Source organism: Vulpes lagopus, chromosome X (genome assembly GCF_018345385.1).
Source record: "Vulpes lagopus strain Blue_001 chromosome X, ASM1834538v1, whole genome shotgun sequence".
Classification (NCBI taxonomy): Eukaryota; Metazoa; Chordata; class Mammalia; order Carnivora; family Canidae; genus Vulpes; species Vulpes lagopus.
The window spans coordinates 6,293,181-6,306,828 of record NC_054848.1 but is presented as its reverse complement, the minus strand read 5'-3'; the positions used below and the strand labels follow the sequence as shown (position 1 = coordinate 6,306,828).

At 48.6% G+C, this 13,648-nt stretch overlaps 1 protein-coding gene across 1 annotated transcript in view; it reads right to left on the bottom strand.

The window, feature by feature from the left end:
* TBL1X (transducin beta like 1 X-linked) overlaps window positions 1-13,648 on the bottom strand; it is a 210,983-nt gene that overhangs the window by 125,969 nt on the left and 71,366 nt on the right. The window contains exon 2 of the mRNA XM_041740580.1: window positions 11,016-11,089. The gene's annotated coding sequence lies outside the window, so the exon portion shown is untranslated. The remainder of the gene's footprint in view (window positions 1-11,015; window positions 11,090-13,648) is intronic.

The following is a 13,648-nucleotide window of genomic DNA, read 5'->3' as shown; positions in this document are numbered from 1 at the left end:
GGGTTTTTTTTAAGATTTATTTATTTTCGGGGATCCCTGGGTGGCGCAGTGGTTTGGCGCCTGCCTTTGGCCCAGGGCGCGATCCTGGAGACCCGGGATCGAGTCCCACATCGGGCTCCCGGTGCATGGAGCCTGCTTCTCCCTCTGCCTGTGTCTCTGCCTCTCTCTCTCTCTGTGACTATCATAAATAAATAAAAATTAAAAAAAAAAAAAAAGATTTATTTATTTTCAAGAAGAGAGCCAAGGAGGAGAGGAAAGAGAGACTCCTAAGCAGACTGTGCACTGAGCGTGGAGCCTGAAGCAGAACCCAATCCCATGATCCTGAGATCATGACCAGAGCAGAAACCAGGAGTTGGCTGTGTCACCCAAGCACCCCAATAAAAATAATGTTTAAAATGTATATTTGCATCTTTAAAACTTTCCTGTATTATTTTGATACCCGACAGTTCATTGGGTCCTCTCGATCCTAGGTGGCAGGCATCCCTGTAAAAACCAGTACTAGAACGTTCACAGGAGCATCATTCCCACGGTCAAACGGTGGAAACAACCCAAGTGTCTGTCAAGTGATGAATGGATAGAGAAAATGGGGTCATTCCATACAATGGAGGGACATTACCTGGCTATGAAAAGTTCAAAATGAAGCACTGACACACTACAACATGGCAAAGCCATGAAATCATGATGCCCAGTAAAGCAGCAAGTCACAGAGGGCCATGCATTCTAGGATTCTGTTTAATGAAATGTCCCAAACTGGTAAATCCATAGGGATAGAAAGCAGACTAGCATTTGCCAGGCGCTGGAGAGGAAGAAATGAGGAGTCCCTGTTATGGACTGAAAATACTCTAAAATAAATAAAATCTTTAAAAAAATAAAAAATAAAATAAAATTTAGGTTCTTTGCAAAACTGGTTCTGCACTTTCTAGACAGGACACTCACTTCTTTCTTGCTGGTGACTATCACACACACTCAGGGCAGTGAGGTGCTCCCAGTTCACCCGAGGCCCCTCCCTCCATCATCCTACATCAAGGGCGTCCCAGCCAAGGTGTGAGAGGCAAATCACCAAGCACACCTTCTTGTAAGCATCAGGCACCTTCTGTGCTGCACTCTGGCCATCAGCTCAAGTCCAAAAGAATGATCCTCAGATGCAGTCATCTCACTGCCATCGCTGAAATCCCCACAAGGGCCAGTGCACCCTACTATGACCTGCATGTGCTTTCATCCTCTTGATGAAGTCGTACTAGATGTGACAGGCTGCGTGTTCTAAGATGCCGGCCGGGACAGGTCCTCTCTAAAAACTTTTTATTTTATTTTATTTATTTATGATAGGCACACAGTGAGAGAGAGAGAGAGGCAGAGACACAGGCAGAGGGAGAAGCAGGCTCCATGCACCAGGAGCCCGACGTGGGATTCGATCCCGGGTCTCCAGGATCGCACCCTGGGCCAAAGGCAGGCGCTAAACCACTGCGCCACCCAGGGATCCCCGACAGGTCCTCTCTACACTGGGCCTCTCCTGCACCTGCCTGTGGCTGCCTGACACAGGGCCTGGGGTGCACACTCTCCTCAGCCTCTGCGGATATAATAGACCCGGGGACCTGTTTTGCTACTGGGACCCCCAAAGCCTCCCAGGGCTGTGGGGTAGCTCTGCCTGCAGCCCAGGAAACTCCCACGAAGCCCACACCTTAGCATTCCTCCTTCGCTCAGAGGAAGCCCAGAACGCAGTAGGAGAGTGTCAACACCAAACCAGGGGAGAGGGGGCTCAAGACCACTCTCCCCAGCAGGGTGATGCATTCTGTGCCAGTCGGGTCACGCCAGCCCTTGCTAACCACACTCCAGAATTTCTTTATTCGTAGGTTAACGACTCACCACAGCTGTAGAGTTTAGAGGTTTCAAGAGCCATAAATCCATCTGCTCCCTGCTTATCTGAATTTCATACAAGATTAATATTCCACCTACATCCTCTGACAAAGACAAATAGCTTCAGAGTACAAAATGACAATATTCCACGGCACTAAACACTGGGAGAAGAACTCAGCAGCAAACATGGTATTTGCAACGAAAATTTGGGAGTTTAGAAGAATCTGGATTTTGAAAACCAAACGCTGTGTGCTCACACAGAAAAAATGTCTTTAAAGGAGACGTAAAAAAAAAAATATTAAAGGTCAAACACTCTGCCCCCCCCCTACTGCTGTCAAATGCGGTGCCTTCCAATAGGAAGGTGTTTTTTTTTAATGAAATCATGAAAGCACCCAATAATGTAATTTTAAAAAGAAAACATAAATTGAAATTTAAGTCCTACTTAAAATTAATCAGCAATATAAAACAGAGATTAAATGCAACCCACTATCTAAGCCAGAAAAATCCTCCAGCAGTGAAGACCTGCCTTACAGAGGAAGTTTTTCTTTAGATTCACAAAACAAGTGGTTGACAGTGTCTCTTTCATTAGCTTGAAATAAAAAAGTAGACGTGCATTTTGAATAACTTAAAATGCCACTAGAGCATTTTGTTAAGTAAGGTAAATTGCTACAGATTCGAGCACCGAGGTGGCTCAGGCCATTAAGCGTCTGCCTTTGGCTCAGGTTGTGATCTCAGGGCCCTGGGATTGAGCCCCAAGTCCAGGCTCCCCACTCAAAGGGGAGTCTGCTTCTCCCTCTCTCTCTACCTGCCACTCCCCCTGCTTGTGCTCTTCCCTCCTCCTTTCTCTCAAATAAATAAAATGTTTTAAAAAAAATTGCTACAGATCCTACAGATTCTGTAACTGAGGCTTTAAACTGCCTCAATGAGCTCCACGCTTGCTCCTGACATTTCCATCATCCACAACAAAAAATCAAATCAAGTCCCTGCGGCAGTGGCTGCCCTCACAAACAACATCCCGCTCCATCCCTAGCACCCAGCACTCGGGAAGAACTCATTACCTGCTGAACAAATAAACAGATAAATCAATAGCAGTTCTGCTGTCCTACTTTGCACCAAAATGTCAAAGAAATCCATTCTGATTGCTGTGTGTGATTAAAGTCAGAAACTCATTGCAACTGAATAGATACTCAGGTAAAGATACAGCAGCTGCGGGACGCCTGGGTGGCTCAGTGTCTGCCTTCAGCTCAGGGTGTGATCCCAGGGTCCTAGGATCGAGTCCCACATCCGGCTCCTTGCATCTAGGTCTCTTGTCTCTTTCTGTCTCTCATGAATAAGTACATGAAATCTTAACAAAAAACAAAAACAAAACAAAAACAAAACACAGCAGTTGCTTGAGGATGAAGTACAGGGATAACAGGCCAGGACAAAGTCAGACCCCAATACCGAGCAGTGTGCAATTACAGGCACCTCATTTAAGAGTAACTGAAAAATCTTTCCATGTAAAGATCTCAACATGCTGAACACAAAATGTCTCAAAGGTTTATGCACACAGAGCCAAAGTTTATTCTATGGCAGAGAAGTGAGGTCCCAGGAGGCGGGGGAAGAAAGTCCTTTCAGGTACAGGTGGGGACGGTTACATGTCATAGAGAGGGTGGCCAGAGGCAAACGAGGCAAGGGAGGCAGGAAAGAGATCTCATTTCAAGAGTGCATGGCAGGAAGTGGGAGGGTATGAGTGCCTTTCTGGATGCTTCTGCTACTGCTTAAAATAAATACTTCTACTGCTCACTCCATTGGAAGCTAAGGGAATAAAGAGGCAGGGTGGACAAATGTATAAAAGCTCATCTCAGAAGAGTACAGTTGACCGTTGGGCAATTCAGGAGATGGGGACATCCACCCCTGACACAGCTCAAAGTCTGCATAAAAGCTCTGACTCCTCCCAAATGAACAGCCTACTGTTGACCAATTGGCTTAACAATAACATAAACACTCCATTTACATGTTTAGTATGTGATATGTATGTATTACGCACTGTATTCTGACGATAAAGTAAGCTGGAGAAAAGAAAATGTCATTAAGAAAATCATATGGGGGGCAGCCTGGGGGGCTCAGCGGTTTAGCGCCGCCTTCAGCCAGGGCCTGATCCTGGAGACCCAGGATCAAGTCCCATGTCGGGTTCCCTGCATGGAGCCTGCTTCTCCCTCTGCCTGTGTCTCTGCTTCCCTCCCTCTCTCCCCCCCCCCCTCTCTCTCTCTCATGAATAAATAAATAAAATCTTTAAAAAAAAAAATCATATAGGGGCACCTGGGTGGCTCAGTGGTTGAGAATTTGTCTTTGGCTCCGGTTGTGATCCCAGGGGTCCTGGGATCGAGTCCCACATCAGGCTCCCCAGGGGGAGCCTGCTTCTCCCTCTGCCTGTGTCTCTCCCTCTCTCTCTGTGTCTCTAATGAATAAATAAATACAATCTTTAAAGAAAAAAGAGAAAGAGAGAAGAGAAAAAAGCAAGCAAGCAAGAATCATACAGAAGGGCATCTGGATGGCTCAGTCAGTTAGGCATGCAACTCTTGATCTCAGCTTGGGTTGCAATCCAGGGTTGTGAGATCAAGCCCTGCATTGGGCTCTGTGCTCAGTGGGACATCTGCTTGAGATTCTCTCCCTCTGCCCCTCACTCTGCTCACACTCACTTATGTGTGCCCTCTCATTCGCTCTAAAATAATTTTTTTAAAAAAGAAAATCAGGGACAGCCCAGGTGGCTCAGCAGTTTAACGCTGCCTTCAGCCCAGGGCGTGGTCCTGGAGACCTGGGATCAAGTCCCACATCAGGCACCCTGCATGGAGCCTGCTTCTCCCTCTGCCTGTGTCTCTGCCCCACCCCCTGCCCCCTCTCTCTCTCTCTGTCTCTCATGAATAAAACGTTTTAAAAAAAAAAAGGGGGGGATCCCTGGGTGGCGCAGCGGTTTGGCGCCTTCCGTTGGCCCAGGGCGCGATCCTGGAGACCCGGGATCGAATCCCACGTCGGGCTCCCGGTGCATGGAGCCTGCTTCTCCTCCCTCTGCCTGTGTCTCTGCCTCTCTCTCTCTCTCTCTCTGTGACTATCATAAATAAAATAAAATAAAATTCTTTAAAAAAAAAAAAAAAAAAAGAAAGAAAGAAAATCAGGGCAGCCCTGGTGGCGCAGCAGTTTAGCGCTGCCTGCAGCCAGGGCTGTGATCCTGGAGACCCTGGATCAAGTCCCACGGCGGGCCCCCAGCGTGGAGCCTGCTTCTCCCTCTGCCTGTGTCTCTGCCTCTGTGTGTGTGTGTGTGTGTGTCTCAATAAATAAAAATAAAATCTTAAAAAAATAAAATAAAATAAAAAAATCATATAGAAAACAGATTTACTTGGTTCCATGTCTCCCGCAAAAAGAATATGGCAGATGGCCATATGGGCCTCCTAGGGAACACTTCTCATGCATTGCATAAACATCCTAAAGGTCAGAGGTCTGCTGCTAACCACCGGGTGGACAGGTACCACTGGGTGAACACAAACCGATAATGCAGTGGCTGGGCACCTCGTGGCATAGAGCTCAGAGGAGCTGCTTTATTTTCTCTAAAACAGAAGAGAGTCTAAGGTTGTGAAGCCCACAAAACAGAAAAAGTACGCCCATCAGGGACTAGGGTGCCATAACGGTGAATCCTTTCACACAGATCATGACTATGTTCTTAACTGTACTTTTAATTTGTATGTAATTTTATGTGAAGTTTTATGTAACACTAATGAATGTATTCAGTAAAGTAATAGAATGAAGATATTGACCTGGGATAAGATTCAATGAATTATGAAAAGCAACAGTTTAAATAAACGCACTATGTTTTTAAAAAAAAAAACTGCCCAGTTTATTATTATCATTATTTTTAGATGGCTACAAAGACAGCATGAGACCTCACACCTAGACTAGCTTTCCTGGTGGAAGGGCTTGGGTACAGACAGCAGGGCTTGGTTTTTTTGTTTTTTGGTTTTTTTTTTTTTGGCCTTTTTTCTTTCTTTCTTTTTTTTTTTTAAAAGAAGAAAGCAAAGAGGTTGCCTGGGGTGGGCGGGGGGGGGGGGGCTTGCTAGAAGCTTCCATTTTTAAAAATTTTTCCCCCAAAAAAAACCCCCTGAAAACAAATTTAAAAATCCCAGTAATGGTAAAACCCCAAACAAAACAAACAACAAAAAAGTGTCACGTACATAAAAGGTCCTTTTGGGAATGGCAAGGGGTGGGAGTTTTCTGGTCATGAACTTGAAATATATTTTTATTTTGAGTTTTTTCCTTCATGTTTTATGGAATAAAAAGTTCGGCCTTTTTATTGCATGAAACTAAAATTGGGATGGGTGGGGGGGCTGGAGGAGGGGGTTGGGGCTGAGGGGGAGCAGGAGATGCCCCTCCCCCAGCTCCTGGGTAATGACACCTCACTTCTTCTGTACTGTACAGTACAGTATTTACTAAAAAAAAAAAAAAAAAAAAACCTGCATCTCAGTGGACCTGCGCAGTTCAAACCCATGTTATTCAAGGGTCAACTGTAGTTCGTAAAATAGTAGAATATTGTGTTAACAGCACTTGAGGATGTGCATGAGGAAAGCTGTGCCAGTCTCTGCGTGGGTACAACATGATTTCACCACCAGAACCCAGAACCGCTTGCTAACTATGTCTACACAGCAGTGATGAGCCAGACACAGTGGATCCAGCTTTAAAATATTTGTTGTAAACCACTCAACCACCCAACAATGGATGAACAGATAAACCAAATGTGGTCTCTACAGAGAATGAATTTTATTCAGCCTAAAGAAGGAAGGAGACACACGCTACCACATGCATGGACTTCAGAGATATGATACTGAGTGAAATAAACCAGACACAAAAATTGTGTGATTCCACCTATATAAGTACCTAGAAAGGCAAATCCGCAGAGACAGAAAATGAAATGGTGGGAGCGAGGGGCTGCGGGACAGGAATCAGGAGTCAGTGTTTAATGCGGCAGAGGTTCAGTTTGGGATGAAAGATGAAAGAGCTGCACAAAAATGTGAACATAATGACACTGAGGTGAAACTCAAGAATGGGTAAGACAGTAAATTATACGTGATGTGTATTTTATCACGATAAAAAAGAATTCTTTGTAAAATCTGACTTTGATAGGTATTAAGTAAAAGCATGATCTTTCCTCTTTCCGCAGGGGACTATTTTCATGTCAAAATTCGCTATTTTGTCCTACTCTTCATACCGGCTCAGGTCATGATCCCAGGGTCATGAGATGGAGCTCTGTGTCAGACTCCGTACAGGGCGGGGCGTGGAGTCTGCCCCATCCCTCTCCCTCTGCCCCTCCCCCCACTCAGGTTCTTGCTCACTCTAAAATAAATCTTTTTTAAAAATTTGCTAATTTTGCATACAGATTTGAAGAATTACATAATAATTCTAAGTAATAAATTCAGAATCGCTACTGACTCTAAAGACACCACAAATTATGTAAATTATTTTTCTTAATGGATTATACAAATTAAATGAAATTAACCCGATTTGATGCCTGTGAAATATACACATGATCATGTTGTCAAAACTGTATTTCTTAACACACACACAAAAAAACATTATTCAGGAATAGAAAATCCAGGCCTATAGCCTGATTCTTTTCCAAATTTATAGTTGCAGTGAGCATCGGAGTCACTGTCGGAGGCCCAACGTGTCTAGCTCCTCGCTACAGTGCTTCACACCCAAGCTACTATGAAACCAGACACAGGGCCGTATTTTACATATGCAAACTTGTGGGCCAGGTCCCAAACCAGCCAACCTCAACACTATTGACATTTGGGCCAGATACCTCTGGTGTGGGAGGCCGTCCTGTGCCCTAGAGGATGTTTAGCAGCATCCCTGGGGCCCACCTTCTAGATTTAAGTATCCACCCCCGCAACACACACACTCAATGTCCTGAAAAATATGTCTCCAGACTTTACCAAGTGTCCCCTGGGGGGAAAAACACCCCAGTTGACAACCACGGTCCTAACCTGAGAGACACTTTGGGAACCGCCCATGTTTACAAAGCAAACATTAGGAAAAACAACATACTTTGATTAATTATAAGAGGCAGAAGTAGTGACAAATGAAAGAAATGCCAAGAATTCTTTCACCATCTTGAGGCCCCTTCCTAGCCATGTTACAACCAGAATCTAAAAACCATTTCCAGAGTTTGTCCTTGAGTTCAATTCATCAAGAACTTAATTAATGCCCATGTGATCAAGCTCCACCCTGAAGGAACCCACTAGACTTTCAACGTGTTAGCTGGGAGGAGGGTGGGCCCTCCCGGTCAGCTTGGGCTCAAGAGAAAAGAAGACCCAGCTTCTCCCAAGAAAGCCGTTTTCCCGATAACCCGGAGGCAGCAGCATCTGTGTGCTCCCGGCATCTGCAAAAACGGGTGAAGACAAATGTCGCTCGAAAGAAAAGAACACTCAATAAATCAGCACGGCAAACCGAAAGGGAGAACAAAAAGCTGAATCGTGTTGTCAAATAGCGCTCATCAGGGACTCTTCATCGCGGGAGACCACAGAAAGCAACTGCTCTATCGGATTATCCATACGGGATTGACGCCTTTAAATCAAAAAGCTATGGCCACAAGGTCACCTGTGAAGCTTCACTGCTTTTGATAAGGTGAGCACCACCCACCCTCCCTGGCCTGCTCGGAGACCCCTCGGGGGCGACACCTTCACCCAGTTAGTATGAAAACACCTGCAGGGCAGTTGTTCTGCAACCCACGCACCAGCCAGCTGACACGGGCCGGAGTCCCGGGCTTGTCCCTGCCACGACGTCCAGCTCCAATCGACTCTAACACGAACCGATCTTTCAGGCTCCGACGTGCCACTCTGTGGGCCACGGCGCCCTTTCATCACAACTACCTGGACGGACCATTTGTGCCCTTCCTGGACTGTAAGAATAAAAACTGGCGAGGATCGGTCACCCATCCTGTAACGTAGACCCCAAAGGGACGGCAATCAGAGATAAATGAGAAAGTAGACAGCAGGTGTTTAGAATGACACGCACGCGCGTGCGCTGGGCAAACAGGATACAGCCCGAGAGCAAATGCTGGGTGTCCGAGGGTTCCCAGTCACTCGCAGGTGGGCGGGCACGAGCCCAGGAGAGCCCCGGGGGGGTCTGCCTCCAACCCCACCAGCTATCGGCACCCCCAGGACTCCCCGCCGGGCCGCAGCCCTGCCGAAGGAACTGGAAGCTGCCTCCCCGAGCCGCCTCGGCCCCGTACACGACGGTCCCCCAACAGGGAAGCAGGTCGACACATCACTGGGCTCTGCTCCTCCGGCGGCAGGTCTGTGTCATCCACGAAGGCAATCGTCCCGGGTGGCACAGCTCGGCGCCCCATGGGCACCCCCTGGCATGGCCAGCAGCCCTCAGTCTGCATGTCGGGTCTCAGGTCTGTATCCACATCCAAGGGCCCGAAGGCAGAAGGCCCGGCAGCAGGGCTGCACCCCCCAGGGGGCTGCGGTTTGCGGGCTTCGGGGGTGCTGTCCCGGGGGGACCCAGAGGCCCAGGGCCTGCCTGTGCCATCCCTTCCCTGTCCGGTCAGTGGACACCTGCAATGGCACCGATCTCACAGGACCACACAAGGAACAAAAGTGGGGACTTAGAACACCAAAGCGGTGCACGGATGTTCACGGCAGCTCAACTTGTCCTGTCCCCGCACCCCAAAGAGCCCAAACGCCCTGTACCGAGCGAACGGACAAAGAGGCTCTGGATGCCCCTGCAGTGGGACACTGCTCAGCACCGAAAAGGCACGAGCTGCTGACACCACGATGTGGATGGATCGCAACGGCTTTAGGCAGAGTGAATCAAGGTGGTCTCCAAAGGCCAGATGCCATATGATTCCAATTATGGAACATTCTTGAAATGACCAGTTCTAGAGCTGGAGAACCCAGGGGCTGCCAGGAGCTGGAGACAGTGCCATAAAGGAGTGGCAAGGGGAGCTCTGCTGGTGAGGCCACAGTTTCGGGGGAGATGGTGGCAGTGGCTGCATGCACGTGTACATGCGACACACGTGTACACGTGCATGCAAACACACACATGTGCACAGGCAAACTGGTGAGATCCAGGGAAGGTCTGCACTTGAGGCCAGCGTCCACCTCGCCCTCGGACAGCAGTGTCGCAGGATGGGGAGGCCAGATGCCCCCAGGACGGGCAGGAGGGGCCGGTACTCTGGATCTCAGGGGCTCTTTCTGCAAACTCTCGGGAGCTTCAGGTTAATTCGGAAAAGCAGCTTCTCTGCGAACCGTCTGATGAACGGATGAACAAAACGTGGCCTATTCATACAACGGACCAGCATCTGGTGAGAAGGAAGGATGCGCACGCCCCCCACACGCGGGGACCGCGACAGGGTCCCGCGGGGGGTCACAAGCCGGCCGCGATCACGTCCCGTGTGACCCTGTTTACACAGACCACCCGGGCCTGGGCAAACCCACGGACACGCGCATGCGGGCGACCCGGGAACCACCACAGCAGCTGCGCCTCGGCTGGGCCCGCAGCACGCTCCGGAGGGACGGGCTCCACAGGGTCGTCCGGGGACGGAAGAGCTGTCACCCGAGTGCTCTGGTCGCCGGGCCCGGCTCTGCAGCTGCGGCCACAGTGACGGCTCCGGAGCCCCGAAGGCCCCGTTCCAGGCCCGAAGGAGGTCGTTCTGGAAAATTCTGGCCGGGGTGGCCTGTCATGTCCCAAACACATACTGGGAAGAACAGACAAGCCTGAGGGAGCCTGTGGCAGATACAGAGTCAAAAGCCCTGGTTTGTGCAAACAGCAGCCTTCTAGGGACACATACCTCAACTGTATATGGGAAAGAAAACAGAAGTGCTGCTCCTCCTCTCCAAAGCACACACATTTTAACAATCATCTCCATTTCTCTTCTCGAAAATTTCCAGCTCCCGGAAGCGAAACAGGAAAGAAGTTGTGCCACGCAGACGCACAGCATTTTCTTGCTAGCACAATTACCTGTTATACGAAATCTTAAGAAATCACCATTTCCAGGACTTACGGCCAATACAGTGACATTTAATTTTTTTTTTTTTTTTGACATTTAATTTTTAAGCGCAGAAAATCTGAAGAGGCTGACAGGATATTATGACATAATAAGGAATCCATGGTACAACTTCACTTACTCAGAGCCAAATGCAGGCAAATCCCTCCTTCCTTCGAGGCTTTATTCTTGGGCTTGTTTTCGGTCTTCAGTTACCTGGTAATGAAAAACACCCAGAGTAAGGCCAACGTGTCCATGCAAACGTCCTCAAGTGTACCGACGACCGTTCCACGGGCCAGCAGAGGATATGGAACCAGAGATGGGACAAAGGGAAACGTCTGCTACGTCAGCGGGTACACGAGCACCATCGGTGAACCTCAGGCTTCGCTCTCGACTTAGAGCACACGATGAAACTGCTCACACAAATCTGCTCGGAAGTTTATCTCACAACCAATTACGATGCTAACACCCCGTCCCCCCCAAAGCACGCCAAGTGAAAATACAGGTACTTCTACACTCAGCCCGACTCAGCAAGTTTTTATTGACAACCACGACTCGCTCCGTCTTGCGGGAAACACAAACGGTGCTGGGTGTTGCTCTGGTACTAGGGACACGTAGTGTCTGGTCTTGCAGAATGTACCCATCCTGGCAGTGAAAACGGGGGTAGAGCCTGGTGACGCAAGAGCAGGGACGATTAACTAGAAAGCAAACGCACAGCAAGGCCCACTTCAGACGACAGAACTACGGAAACTCCAGTTGGTGGTGGAAGAGGAAGGGACCAGGGGCAAGGAGTTTACAGCAGGGCCTGGGGCAGCACTCTTGGAGGAGAGAGCATCTGAATGGGGGACAGGGAGACCAGACCGCAGACGCCAGCAAGTGCAAACGTCCTGTGGTGAGAATGACCTTGGCAAGAGGGAGGAGGCCTAGTGGGCTGGGTGAGTAATAGCAGGTCCCAGGTCCCAGAGGACTTGAGAGCCCATGGAAAGGAAAGTGATCCTACACGGGCCCAACAATGCCTTATTCTTCACCCAGCATCAGTTAATGAGAAAAGAAAATCTGATCATTCAGCTATTAAAAGAAAAAAAAAAAAAAAACCCTCAGGGGTTCCTATCATGCTCAGGACGAAATCCAGAGAAGCTCTTGCTCGGTAGAGACCCATTGGTGGCTCGCAGTGCCAGCAGGAAAGAGGAGCATGAAACATGGATGACAAGGACAGCAGATGGCAAGAAACCACACGGTCTCCTCTGCCCCTGCTCACCACCCGGAAGAAACCTAGAGAGGCTTCCTGGAGGCAGCAGCATTTCTACGGGCCCCTGGAGTCAGGCGAGGAGGAAGAGAAGGGAACTGCAGCCTGAGTGGTGCTGGAGGCCACAAACGTAGGCCAGAGAGCAACGAGGTTGCTAAAAACGTCAGGTGATGCTCCCGGGGTGCTTGGGGAGAGGGCGTGTGGGCAGCAGAGTGCCGGGACGCCGGGCAGCGGGGAGAACGGGTGCCCCGTCCAGCAGAGGGGAGAGGAGGCCACCTGTGCAAGATGCCCCTGCAGACGGTGCGCTGCCAGCAGGGGCGACCCCGAAATAGCAGCCAACCCACAGGTCCACCCAGGCAGGAGCCAGGGCCCCCCGCTGAGCCAGCCAGTTCTCTTTTTCATTTTCTCCGAGCTAACAAGGGCTCATGCCCCTGGCAGCCGAAGCGCAGAGCCCTGCACTGTGTGAAATGCTGACACAAGGTGCCAGATGGCCGGTCCACTGCCCTACCCTGCTCTGTCTTCATTCCACAGCAGCAGTCTCACTTTTAATACTGTTGTACTAAAAAATAAAAATAAATAAAAAATAGAAAAAGGAAAGGGGGAAAAAAGAAGGGCAGGTTTACAGGCCTCACTTTGCTCCTAATTAATTATAAGAAACTCTCTCTGGACCAGAGAGTCCTCGGCTGTGAAATGAGGGTATTAAATTATTTATGAGGTTTCATCCACACATGAAAAAATCTGAGGAACCATTTTCCTGTTGACTTCCCTTGTAAATTCGAAGGGAAAACACTTGCAAAGAAGTGAACCAGAAACGTGCACAAGAATGCTGGGCGGGGGGGATGGATCTGTCTGTCCTGCAGCCCACTGACCACAGAACTATATCCTAAGGCTGCTATATTTTCCCAAAGTGGCCATAATGATTAACACTGGCACCCCAGAGAAATTCAAGTTGTACCATCATGAAAACAACGCAAAAAATCCAAAATATGTTTTCAGAAGCCACTGAGCATAACAGAGAAGCTGCAATTTCCTTCTGAGTCCTTTCTTTTTTTAGGGAACCCTGAATTAACCGGGCCGAGAGCCAGGGGCTAAGCCGGGTACTGGCCTGAGGAGCCAGAGAATTCTGAACACTTCATTTGCTATGAGGTTCGAGTTCTATGTAATGAAGCTGTTGTTTCCTCCATTACCAACACTGAATAGCATTTTTATGTATGGTGATGATTCATTCAATAACAGATTTTAAATCCTTTAAATCAGTGGTTCTCAGATGGGGCTGTCTCTCAGGGGACACTGGGCAATGTCTGGAGACATTTTTAGTTGTCAGGACTGGAGGAAGAATGCTCTGGGCCTCCAGAAAAGCCAGGGATGCAGCACACAGCATAACCCTTCTTAGCAAAAAAAATTATCTGGCCCAAATATCAATACTGCCAAGGTCAACCACACTAAAGTTTCTCTAATTTTGCAGGAGATATATCCTGTATACTTTCATGTTCCAAACCACTTTTATTCCTTTCAAAGTAATGCAGGTA